The sequence below is a fragment of the Tamandua tetradactyla genome, chromosome 14 (assembly GCF_023851605.1).
Source record: "Tamandua tetradactyla isolate mTamTet1 chromosome 14, mTamTet1.pri, whole genome shotgun sequence".
NCBI lineage: Eukaryota > Metazoa > Chordata > Mammalia > Pilosa > Myrmecophagidae > Tamandua > Tamandua tetradactyla.
Window position 1 is genome coordinate 43714794 of NC_135340.1, and position 14056 is coordinate 43728849.

At 40.4% G+C, this 14056-nt stretch overlaps 1 pseudogene; it reads left to right on the plus strand.

The window, feature by feature from the left end:
* The window catches only part of LOC143655405 (olfactory receptor 4F4-like), a 42402-nt pseudogene that overhangs the window by 11222 nt on the left and 17124 nt on the right, over positions 1-14056 (plus strand).

The window sequence follows — 14056 nt, forward strand, 5'->3', positions numbered from 1 at the left end:
CCCTGGCTAGACTGACAAGGACAAAAAGAGAAAAAATGCAAATAAATAAAATCAGAAAGAAGAGGTGACATTACCACAGATCCCAATATCTCAATAAAATAGACAACATATATGAAATGGAGAACTTCCTAGCAACAAATGAAAAACCTACACCAACTTGAGAAGAAATAGAAGATGTCAACAAAAGAATCATAAGTAAGGAGCTTGAATCAGTCATAAACAATGCACCAACAAAGGAAAGTTCAGATCTGGATAGATGCACATATGAATTTTACCAAGCATTGCAAGAAGAGTTAATATCATTCATGCTCAAACTCTTTTAAAAAAATTGAAAGCAGAATACTACCTAATGCATTATTTGAAACTGCATCATCATAAAATCAAAGCCACATAAAGATACTACAAGAGAAGAAAACTTCAGACCAATTGCTTAAATGAATATAGATGCAAAAATCTTCAACAAAATACTTGCAAATCTAATCCAACAGCATATTGAGAGAATGATATACCATGAACAAGTGGTTTGACTCCAAGTGTGTGCGGAAGGTTCAATGAAAGAAACTCAGGTAATGCAATATACTACATTAAATCAAAGGGGAAAAATTACATGATCATCTCAATTGATACAGAAAAGGCATTTGACACAATTCAGCATCTTTTCATGATGAAGACACTATAAAATGGTAGAAATCTGAGGAAATTTCATCAACATGATACAGGGCATATATTAAAAACCCACAGCTAACATCATACTCAATGGTGAGAGACCTTGAGTATGACTTCTAAGATAAGGAAGACCACAGTCACCACTGCTATCCATCCATGTGTTAGAAGTTCAAGCTAGAACAATTAGGCAAGGAAAAGAGATTAAAACCATCCAAATTGAAAGGAATAAATGAAACTGTCACTATTTGCATTGACATGATCTTATATTTAAAATTTCCTGAAAAAAATGATGACAAAATTACTTGAGGTAGTAATCAAGTTCAGCAAATTTGCGGGATGCAAAATCTACATGCAGATATCAATGATCTTTCCATACAGTAGTAATGAGTTATCTGAGAATTTAATCAAGAGAAAAATTCCATTTACAATTGCACTGAAAAGAATCAAAGATCTAAGAATAAACTTAACCAAGGATATCGAGGACTTGTACCCAGAAAACTACAGAACCTTGTTAAAGTATATCAAAGAAGACCTAAATAAGTGGAAACACATTCCATGTTAATGAATTGGAAAGCTAAATGTTGTTAAAATGTCAACTTTCCAAAATTGATCTGCAGATTCAATGCAATATCAATCAAACTTCCAGTAGGCTACTGACAGAAATAGAAAAGTTAATTATCAATCTTGTTTGTGGGGGTAAGGAGCCTAAAATACCTAAAATTATCTTGAAAGAAAAAATAAAACAAAGTTGGGATAATGTGTCCTGACTTTAAAGAATATTATCAAGACACAGAATTCAGAACAGCATGATCCTAGTATAAAGATAGGCATTGACCAATGAAAGTAGAACTGACAGGACAGAAATAGACCTTTAAATCTAAGGTCAAAGTTTATTTTTGCAAAGTGTCCTAGTCCACTCAACTGAGACAGAAGTTTTGTCAATAAATGGTGTTAACAGAACTGGATATTCATAACCAAAGAGTGAAAGACGACTTCTGTGTGATACACTATACAAAACATAACTTCATATGTATAAAAGGCCAATATATAATAAGCACTACCAAAAAATACCTAAAAGAAAATGTAGGTAAACATCTTCAAGATCTAGTGCTAGATGGTCATTTCTTAGACTTATACCCAAATACAAGAAATGAAAGATAAAATAGGTAAATGGGAACTCCTTGAAACTGAATTCTTCGGTACTTCCAAGGATTTTGACAAAGGGGTGAAAAGTCAACTGACTCAATGGGAGAAAATATTAGGAAACCACATATCTGATAAAGTTTGAGATCTAGAATATATAAAGAAGTCCTGCAACTAAACAAATAAAAAGACAGCAATCCAATTTAAAAAAATGGATGAAAGACATGAATATACATGTCTTTTGAAATACTGAAATACTGTTTTTAGGAAGAAATATTGATGCTAAAACGCTCATGAAAGGATGATCAACTTCACTGGCTATTAGGAAAATGCAAATCGAAACCACAATGAAATATCACCCCACATCTACTAAAACAGCTGCTATTAAACAAGCAGGAAACTACAAGTGTTTGAGAGGATGTGAAGAAATTGTAACACTTTTTCACTTCTAGTGGAAATGTAAAATGGTACAGCCATGGTGGGGGATGTTAAATGGTTTATCAGAAACTAAGTAGAGAGTTGTCTTATGACCCAGCAATCCCACTATGTGGTATACCTAGATGATCTGAAAGGGACAAAAAGAGACATTTGCATGCCGATGTTCATCGCAGCATTATTCACAGTTTCCACAAGATATAAACAACCCAAATGTCCAATCAAAAGATGAATCAGTGAAGAAAATGTGTTTGTGGTAGTTAGGTTCAGGTCTCAACTTGGCTAAGTGAGCATGACTAGTTCTGTTGCTGTGGACATGAGCCAATGGTATATGAACCTCATCTGTTGCTCATTACTTCTGCAGTCAGCTAAGAGGCATGCCTCCTGTAATAAATGGTGTTTGATTTAATTGGCTGGTGCTTAAATGAGAGAGCTCAACACAGCAACAACCCAAGAAGCTCAGCATACCTCATCTCAGCACTCACAGCTCAGCCCAGGCCTTTGGAGATGCAGAAAGAAATCACCCTGAGGAAAGTTGTTGGAGCCCAGAGGCCTGGAGAGAAGGCCAGCAGAGATCACCCTGTACCTTCCCACATAAGAAAGAACCTCAATTGAAAGTTAGATGCCTCTCCTCTGAAGAACTAATGAAATATATGTCCTTTTATTAAAAGCCAAAGAGAGAGCAAAGCAGAAAGACATAGCCACAAGAAGCAGGGTCCACCAGCCAGTGACTTTTGGAGATGAAGAAGAAAAATGCCTCATGGGGAGCTTTATGAAACCAGAAGCCAGGAGAGAAAGCTAGTAGATGACACCATGTTCCCCATGTGCCCTTCCAGCTGAGAGAGAAGCCTGACTGTGTTCACCATGTGCCTTCTCACTTAAGAAAGAAACCCTGAACTTCATCAGCCTTCCTGAACCAAGGTATCTTTCAATGGATGGATGCCTTTGATTGGACGTTTCTGTAGACTTGTTTTTAGTTGGGGCATTTTCTCAGCCTTAGAACTGCAAACTAACAATTTATTAAATTCCCCCTTTTAAAAGCCACTCTGTTTCTGGTATATTGCATTTTGGCAGCTAGCAAACTAGAACAGTTTTCTATACATATGATGGAATATTTAGTAATAAGAACCAATGAAGTCCTGAATCATGTGGCAACATGCATGAGCCTTGAGGAGATTACGTTAAGTGAAATAAGTCAGACACAAGTGGACAAGTATTGTATGATCTAACTGGGACAAGTATTGTATGATCTCACTGACATGAATTAACTGCAAAATGTAAGCTCATAGTCATAAAAATATAGAATATAGGATACGAGAATATAGATGAAGCTAAAGAAGTGGGACTTATTGTTTAATATGTACAATTATGCTTAATTAGGTTGAACTTAAAAGATTGGGAAATGGATAGAGGTGAATGTAGCACATTATCATGGGATTAACAGTACTGAATTGTGTGTGAATGTGGTGGAAAGAGGAAGTTTAGAGTCACGTATGTCACTAGAAGTAAAGTTGACTGTTATAGATGGGAACACGTAACACAGCGAAGCTTGTTGTTGTCAATGGCTATTGTTGTTATGGTTTGCTAAAGCTGTTGGAATGTGATATACAAGAAATGGGTTGGCTTTAACAATGAGGATTTACCAATTTACAATTTACATTTTTTAGGGGATGAATTTGTCAAAATGAAGTTGTTAAGAGGAAGATTTCTTTTCTGAAGAAAGGTGGTTGGCATCTAGGGATCCTGCCAGATAGCAAAGCACATGGTCAATATCTGCTGGTTCTTCTCTCTTGGATTTCATTACTTTCAGCTTCTGGTTCCAGTGGCATTTTCTCTGAACTTCTGTCAGCCCTCTCAGCATCTCCAGAGCTGTTTTCTCTCTATGCATTCTTGGCATTTTATATCCTTTATCATCTCATAAAGGACTCTGATAAAATTATATAGACCCCCCTTGGGGGGTTCTAGTTACATGGTGGAATAAGATAGGTTGAGTTCACCCCTCCTCCAAGGAACAGTTAGAAAAGGGACAGAAAAATGACCGGGAGAGTGATTCCAGGTGGAAGTGACTTGGGAGGGCCTTCTATATCACATAGGGAGGTCCTGGTAGAGAATTAGAGGAATTGAGGTGCAGAGAATGATCAGATACTTCAAATAGCCTAACATACCCCTTTGCAAAAGAAAGTCATGAGCCTTCAGGAATGTATGGGCTGAGAAAAGGGGACATGGAAGTCAAGCTGTATTCCTTGAATATGCTACCTTCATGCATGCCGCCACCACTCCTTACCCACAACCCGTGACCACTCCACTCCCCTAGCACCTCAGCAATGCCACACATGCCCCCATCTTGCTATAAGTACCTCTGTCCCAACACTGCTTCCCAAGCATCCCCACACTACACTCCAGCCCTGATCATGTGTGTAAGCATGTCCCAATGCAAAACACTTCTGTGCAAGCACACAGTCTGGCCTGCCTCTCCCGAGACCAGTGTAGTGTCTCCTACACCCTCAACCCCCCACCTTCCCCTTGCTAACCCTGAAGGCAGTCACCTGTGCAGATGCTCACATTTATACTCAGGCCACACCCACAATCAGACCATACAGTCGCTCCACCCAGTCTAGCACCCCCTGATCTGCACATGCACACATATCAACATCCAACACTGGACTCCTCCCTTAGTACAAGGACATATCTGCACCCTGCCCTCCCAGTGCCCTAACTTCTATGCCCTGTACCCGACACTGTGACACCCAGGAATCATATGCTCTATGTGCCTACATCATCTTGTCCAAGTACCAGCCCCAGCATATCCACTCAACCCTCACATTGCTCTTCTGTATCCCCTACAGCACAACCTACTCCTGTACTCCTGCTGCACATAGCTCCAACAGCCCCCACACTACACCTCTACAACACTGAAACCTGCATCCCATCTTCACAGGCATACAGTGTTGCATCCTAAACCCATGCATATAGCTGCACTGCAATCCATCACCACACAGTTGTGCCCCTCCCCACACCCTGAATCTTGCTCCACACCCACCCCACAAATACAAAGCTTTGAACTATTGAAGGAAATCAATTTCCAAATAAATTCTACAAGATACTTATGTGCTGCAAGGACATCATATTATCACTAAACATATGAAGATGCAGACAAATATAGTGCAGTCTAATGACCAAAATAAAATACTGGAGGAGACACAGATTTTGGAACAAATAAAAGATGTTCATATAACAGGACTAAATAAAATCAGCATGATGGTGTATTAGTTAGGTTCTCTAGAAAAACAAAATCAACAGGAAACACTCACAAATATAAACTTTATAAAAGTGCCTCATATAGCAGTGGGAATTCAGAGTCCAAAATCTGCAGGGCAGGCTGTGAAGCCGATTATTCCAATGGAGGGTCCAGATGAACTCCATAGGAGAAGCTTGCAGGCCGAAGCAGAAACAAGAAGAACCTGTCTCTTCTGAATCCCCCTTAAAAGGCTTCCAGTGATTAGATTAAGCATCACTCATTGCAGAAGACACTCCCCTTGGCTGATTACAAATTGAATCAGCTATGGGTGCAGCTGACGTAGTCATGATTTAATTCTATGAAATGTCCTCATTGCAACAGACAGACCAGAACTTGCCCAACCAGACAAACAGGTACCATCACTTGATCAAGTTGACACATGAACCTGACCATGACAGTCCACCCCTTGTCAACTTGGCAGCTATACATATCACCTTAAACCATACCTAATTTTCAAATAAAACGCACATTTTTTCTTTCACCTAACAATACTCAACTGTCCTGAATATAACTGGAAACACGTTAAATCTCTCCAGAATAGGGTGCAAGTCCTTGGGTAATATTAATTCCTAAACTTGATATCTTTCAAGTTACATAGTATAACATGGACAAAACAGCATTACAGTCCTCATCTCTGTACCTGATCACATGGCTGTCCTTCATATTTATCATTACCTTCTTCCACTACCCATTCCATGTTTCCCTTACCCTCAGCAAGCACTTCAGCTGGCTGTGGTTCTTTGCCTGGTGGGGTGATCCAAAATTTCATTTCTGAAGTTTCAGAGACATTGGTAGTCCTGCCTGGCTTGGGTTTTTGCATTTGTCCATTGATTTTAATCACAGGGCATGGTAGTACTAAAAGGAGCCCTAGGGGATCTCCTTATTCCAAGAAAACTCTTCTTTATCTCCATTACGTAGCTGAAGTTCTATTTCCCCCTGATAGAGTCAATCACCCCAAACAATAATCCAATCCCCTTCTTGGCTTGTTGATCCAGGGGCATGAGTAGCCTAAAGTGACCAGGTGGCAATCTTAGATCAAGTTCAATGGAATCATTATTGTTTCTCTTGGTGGAAGCACTTCCCCTTGTGGAACTAAAACCTGTTAGTTCCAGCAGAGCTCAGGATCATAGGGACAAGAGCAAAAATTGTCCTGGTGGATCACTAGGGGTAGTAGTAAGTGGTATCACTCCCATTTCCACCCCTTGGTTCCTGGACCCATGGATTCTGGCTATGGGAGAAACAGCACCATACAGCAGACACTGATTCAGAGCATATACAGCTTCCTGGATAACATTACCCCAGCCCTTCATGGTATTGTCACCTAGTTAGCACCATAATTAAGTTTTCAAAAGACCATTCCACTGTTCTATTGATCCAGCTGCTTCTGAATGATGGAGAACGTGGAAAGACCAGAGAATTCCATGAGCATGTGCCTATTCCTGCACTTCATTTGCTGTGAAATGTGTTCCTCGATCAGAAGCAATGCTGTATGGAATAACATGACAATGGATAAGACATTCTGTAAGCCCACAGATGGTAGTTTTGGCAGAAGCATTGTATGCAGGGAAAGCAAACCCATATCCAGAGTATGTATCTATTCCAATTAGAACAAATCACTGCCCCTTCCATGAAGGGAGTGGCACAATGTGATCAACCTGCCATTATGTAGGCTGGTCACCTCAGGGAATGATGCCATATTGGCGGCTGAGGGTAGGTCTCAACTATTGGCAGATTGGAAACTCAGCAGTGGCTGTAGCCAAGTCAGCCTTGGTGAATGGAAGCCCATGTTGCTGAGCCCATGCATAACCTCCAGCCCTACCACCATGACCACCACCATCGCCTTGGGCAATGACAGGAGTGCTGGTGAAAGAGGCTGATTGGTATCCACAGAACAGGTCATCTTATCCACGTGATTATTAAAACCTTCCTCTGCTGAAGTCACCCTCTGGTATGCATTCGCATGGGACACAAATATGTTCATGTTTTTAGCCCACTCAGAGAGGTCTATCCACATATTCTTCCCCAGACCTCTTTGTCACCAATTTTCAAATTGTGGTCTTTCCAAGTTCCTGACCATCCAGCCAAACCATTAACAACAGCCCATGAGTCAGTATACAAACCCACCTCTGGCCAGTTCTTCCAAGCAAAATGAACCACCTGGTGCACTGCTCGAAGTTCTGCCCACTGGGAGGATTTCCCCTCACCACTGTCCTCCAAGGACACCCGAGAAAGGGGTTGTAGTGTTGCAGCTGTCCATTCTTTGTGTGGTACCTGCTTATTGTGCTGAACCACCTGTAAACCAGGCCTGAGTTTTCTCTTTCTCAGTTAATTCACTGTAAGGAACCCCCCCAGCTATGTCCCCAAGAGACCATAGCTCTGATCTGGGAAAGAGATGGTAATGTAGAAGGAGTGGAGACCATGGTTATTTGTGCCACTTCCTCATGTAACTTACTATTGCCTTCAGGATCAGCTCTGGCCCTATCTCGTATATATCATTTCTTTTTTACAATACAGTGCTATTGTACATGCCCAACTTTATGGCTTGGTGGGTCAGATAACACCCAGCTCGTGAGAGACAACTCAGTCCTCATGGTAACTTTGTGGCCCACAGGTAAGCATTCAGTCTCTACTAAGGCCCAGTAGCAAGCCAAAAGCTATTTCTCAAAAGGAGAGTAGGTTTTCTGCAGAAGATGGTAAGGTTTTGCTCCAAAATCCTAAGAGTCTGTCTTGTGATTCCCCTGTAAGGGTCTGCCAAAGGCTCCAAACAGCATCTCTATTTGCCACTGACACTTCCAGCACCATTGGATCTACTAGATCATATAGCCCAAATGGCAGAGCAGCTTGTACAGCAGGCTGGACCTGTCACAGAGCCTCCTCTTGTTCAGATCTCCACTCAAAATCAGCAACTTTTCTGGTCACTTGATAAATGGGCCAGAGTAGCATTCGCAAATGAGGAATATGTTGGTGCCAAAATCCAAAGAGACCAACTAGGCATTGTGCCTCGTTTTTGATCATAGAAGGGGCCAGATGCAGCAACTTATCCCTCACCTTAGAAGGGATATTTCCTCATGCCCCACATTACTGGACACCTAGACATTTCACTGAGGTGGAAGGCCCCTGTATTTTTGTCAGATTTGTTTCCCATCCTCTGACACGCAAATGCTTTACCAGTAAGTCTAGAGTAGTTGCTACTTCTTGTTCACTAGTCCAGTCAACATGATATCATCAATATAATGGACCAGTGTGATGTTTTGTGGGAGAGAGAAATGATCAAGGTCCCTGAGGACAAGATTATGACATAAGGCTGGAGAGTTGATATACCCCTGAGGTAGGACAGTGAAAGGATATTGATTTTGCCAGCTGAAAGCAAACTGTTTCTGGTGGTCCTTACTAACAGTTATTGAGAAAAAAGCATTTGCCAGATCAATAGCTTCATAGCAGGTACCAGGGGATGTATTGATTTGCTCAAGTAATGATACCACATCTGGAATAGCAATTGCAATTTGAGTTACTACCTGATTGAGCTTATGATAATCCACTGTCATCCTCCAAGACCCATCTGCTTTCTGCACAGGCCAAATAGGAGAGTTGAATGGGGATGTGCATTCAACTGCATCTTTCAAGTCCTTAAGAGTGGCAGTAATCTCTGCAATCTCTCCAGGAATACGGTATTGCTTTTGATTTACTATTTTGCTTGGTAAGGGCAGTTCTAGTGGCTTTCACTTGGCCTTTCCCACCATAATAGCCCTCACTGCACGAGTTAGAGAGCCAGAGTGGGTATTCTGTCAGTTGCTCAATATGTCTATTCCAATTACACATTCTAGAACTGGGGTAATACCTGCAGAATGGGTCTGTGAGATGGACCTGAGCTAAAACTCCATTGATCACCTTGCCTCCATAAGCCCCCACTCTGATTGGTGGATCAGAGTGACTTTTTGGGTCCCCTGAAATTAATGTCACTTCTGAGTCAGTGTCTAATAATCCCCCAAATATCTGATCATTTCCTTTTCCTCAATGCACACTTACCCTGGTAAAAGGCCATCGGTCTCCTTGGGGAAGGCTTGGAGGAAGATTAACAGTATAAATGTGTGTCAGTGTAACAGGGTTCTCCCCCAAAGGGACCTGACCTTCCCTTCATTCAAGGGGCTCTGGGTCTGTAAACTGTCTCAAATCTGGAAATTGATTAAGGAGCTGTGGCTCTGTGTTTTTGTAATTCAGGTTAAACTTCTGTTCATTTGACCTAGAACTCTTCAGTTTATACAGCTTGAATGAGAATTTAGTAGACTGCCCTTCTACTGCATTTCTAGGTACCCCATGATTTACTAGCCAATGCCATGAATCTCTGCAAATCATATAATTTTGACCCCTGCTTTAAGTTTACTATTATAATAGCCATGTCTACCCTGTCTTTGGAGATTAAGTTCTGCCACCTGGTTTCTGCCAACTGGGGATCCAGTTATCCCCATTGTGTTTAAGGATTCCAGTTCAGTGACAACAGTTCCCACAGCAATATCTGAGTACAGAGAAATGCACCTACAGAGCTCTTCAGGGATGATGGCGCTAGTCTCACAAATTCATTTCTCACTGCTCTGGTAAATGGTGCATCCTCCAGACATTCCTGGGGTGTAGGAGCAAGCTTTGCATAATAAATCCACTCTAACATTCCAATCTCTCTAAACCTCTGGATCCCCTCATCTACATTATACCAGGGCAGTTCTGGCATTTCAACCTTGGGTAATGTCGCCCACCTTTTGATCCATGTTTCAACCAACCATCCAAACAAACTGTTAATACCTTTTCTAACCCCTTGAGATATAACATTGAATGCAGAATCTCTGCTTAGTGAGCCCATATCAATAAATTCAGCCTGATCCAACCTCATATTCCTCCCACCATTATCTGACACACTTAAGAGCCATTGCCACACATATTCTGATTTCTATGTAAATTGGAAAACTCACCCAGTTCTTTTGGAATATAACATACCTCCTCATGTGTAACACTTTGTCCCTCACCTTTAGGGGTCTATTAGGATTTTTGCCTAGTTATAGGTCTGAAAGTAATGAAGGGTGGTGGGGGTGGGTCATGAAATAATTAGAACTATCTTCCATGCCATTTGCTTCAGGGCCTTCATTTGCAGTTTCATCATCTGGTGAAATGGGATTAATCACTCTAGGACTAATCCTTTCAGGAGGATGTTTGGTTGCCAATTCCTCAACGCAGGCTGGAGGTGGGACAGCTATGTCCTCAGGGAAGACTATTACAGGGTTGTCTAGAGAAGACTCAGCATGACCTAGGATTTCAATCTCATCCTCGACATCATTATCAATCCATATGTCACCATCCCATTTTTCAGGGTCTGACTCCTTTCCAATCAATGCCCTCACTTTAACAGCAGACACCATGCAACATTGAGATTTAAAGTTATGTTGTAAAGGTGCTATTCTAACAATAAGATTCTGAGTCTGATTTTCAGAGATCTCATGTCTACGGCTACAGGAAATAAGATTTTCCTTCAGGATATTCATAGAAACGTGTACATCTATCAGATAGCACTTAAGCTTCTCGTTTGAAGCCTTAAGTGCATCCATTTCACTCCTTAATGTATCCAGTGTATCTGGCAACAACCAGTGAACATCTCTATACCTCTTATTTCCATAAAACTCTGTAAAGTGTCAAAAACATTATCCCCCAGAGCCTGGCTTTGTACAAGCGAAGCATTAGGAGAATCGAATGGTGATATTTTGACTATTTCTTTTGCCAATTCACTCCATGGATTGGGAGTGCCATTCTGATTATGAGAATCAGAGTCCTTAGTGCTTTTGAGTCCAGTCAGAGTAAAATACCATTCATAAAACCCATTTTTAAGGTTCTGTTTCTTAAGAACCACTCCCAGTACCAAGTTGCATTAGTCAGAGTTCTCTAGAAAAACAGAATCAACAGGAAACACTCCAAATATAAAATTTATGAAAGTGCTTCATATAACCATGGGAATGCAGAATTCAAAATCTGCAGGGCAAGCTGTGAAGCTGACAGTTCCAATGGAGGATCTGGATGAACTCCACAGAGGAGGCTCACCAGCTGAAGCAGGAAGAAGAACTTGTCTCTTCTGAATCCTCCTTAAAAGGCTTCCTGTGATTAGATTAAGCATCTTTCACTGCAGAAGATACTCCTCTTTGCTCATTACAAATGGACTCAGCTGTGGATGCAGCTGATGTGATCATAATTTAATTCTATGAAATGTCCTCATTGCAACAGACAGGAGAGCACTTGCTCTACCAGACAAACAGGTACCATCACTTGGCCAAGTTGACACATGAAGCTGACCATGACAGATGGCTAATGACATAAAGGAGATAAAGACACACTAGAAGAGCATAATGAGAAATTTGAAAGAATAAACAGAAAAATAGTAGAAATTACAGAGATTAAAGATGCTATAGATGAAATAAAAATATATACTAGAGGCACAACAGCATATTTGAAGAGAAAATGCAGATCAAGACTGCAATGAGATACTACCTCACACCTATAAGAATGGCTGCTATTAAGCAATTAGGAAACTACAAGTGCTGGGAAGGATGTGGAGAAATTGGGACACTTATGCACCGCTGGTTGGAATGTATAATAGTACAGCCACTATGGAAGATAGACTAGTGTTCCTCAGAGAATGAAATATCAAGTTGCCGTATGACTTGGCAATACCAATACTCAGTATATACCCAGAAGAGTTGAAAGCAGTGATGCAAATAGACATTTGCACACCAATGTCCATAACAGCATTATTCACAATCACCAAAAGAGGAAACAATCCATGTGCCCATCAACAGGCAAGTGATTAATAAAATTTGGTATATACATATGATGGAATATTATGCAGCAGTAAGACAACATGACATCCTGAAATACATGACAAGATGGATGAGCCTTAAGAACATAATGCTGTGTGAAATAAGCCAGACACAAAAAGATAAATATTGCATGATTTCACTTTTATGACCATGGCAAGTATAAAATCAGAACATTATGATACAGAATATAAGGGACCTAGAGATACACAGGGCTTGAGATGGATGAAGAATTAGCTAATAAGGTCGAACTTAATTGAAGGGAATAGATAGAAATAAAAGTGGTTCACTAGTGTGTCTACAAGTAATCTTACCATATTGAAGGTGGATATGATTGAAACAGGCACTATAGACTCATGTGTCCCAGTGATCAACATTACAAATATAAATAAGTTCTTGAATGAATTATGCAAAGGTATGAATTTTGTACAAGTGTATACAATTTTAATGTATAGGGGAAAATGTTATTGCATGCTGTGGGCTATGTTTAAAAGGAAAATATCAATAGCACCACAGCAATACCAGTGGTACATATTGGGGGGAGGAACAAGAGATCAGGGGACACCTGGATTTCCTATTTGGTGAGGCTATATTCATTGGCTATCTTCCTCTCAGGGACAATTAAACTATCTAAAATTGAGATTGTTGTTTCTTTGTACCCAAGAGTTCCATTCTCAGTTTATCTCTTTCCTGTCATATTTTACCATAAACTGTGAGAGGAAACCAGGATTCACTTTCCACATTTAATTTGGAAATGTCTTTTACTAAAAATCCAAGTTAATGGCTTTTAAAATCTTCCTCCCAGCCAAAGCCACAAGTTGATTTTGCCAGATTATCTGTCATTTTAGAGCAAGGATTGCCTTCCTTCCAGTTTGTAGTAACACACGCCTCATTTCTGTTTGATGCCTAGCAAGAGGCATCCTTAGAGTCCACATTACTACCAACAGTCTCTTCAAAACATTTTCAGCCTTCTCTATCAAGCTTAGCACAACTCTTCCATACTCTTCCCCTTATCCCTTTAAAAAGCCATTCCAATACATTTGGTATTTTCAAACCACAGCAGCACCCCATTTCTCTGGTACCAAAATCTGTTCCAGTTTGCTAGATACTGGAATGAGATACCACAGAAATGGAAAAAAATTCTAAAAGTGGAATTTAATAAGTTGCAAGTTTACAGTTCTAAAGCTGTGAAAATGTCCAAATTAAAGCAAGGTTATAGAAATGTCCAAGCTAAGGTATACATGGAAAAATACCTTCGTTTAAAAAAGCTAATGACATTCAGGGTTTCTCTCTCAACTGTAAAGGCACATGGCAAACATGCATCTGCTAGCTTTTTCTCCGGGCTTTTCGGTTCATGAATCTCCCTTGGGGGCATTTTCCTTCTTCACTTCCAAAGGTCTCTGGCTATGTGGGCTCTTGTAGTTCTTGCGGTTCTGTCATCATTCTCTAGCTTTTTCCAAAATTCTTCCTCTATTAAAGGATTCCATTAAACTAATCAAGATCTACCTGGAATGGGTGGAGTCACATCTCCTCTTTTCAGAAGTTAATATCCACCACTGGGCAAGTCAAATTTCAGTGGGATAATCTGATCAAGTTTCCAACATATAGTGCTGATAGGGTTTAAAAGAAAGGGTTATTCATACAAGATCATATCAGAATTGAAACA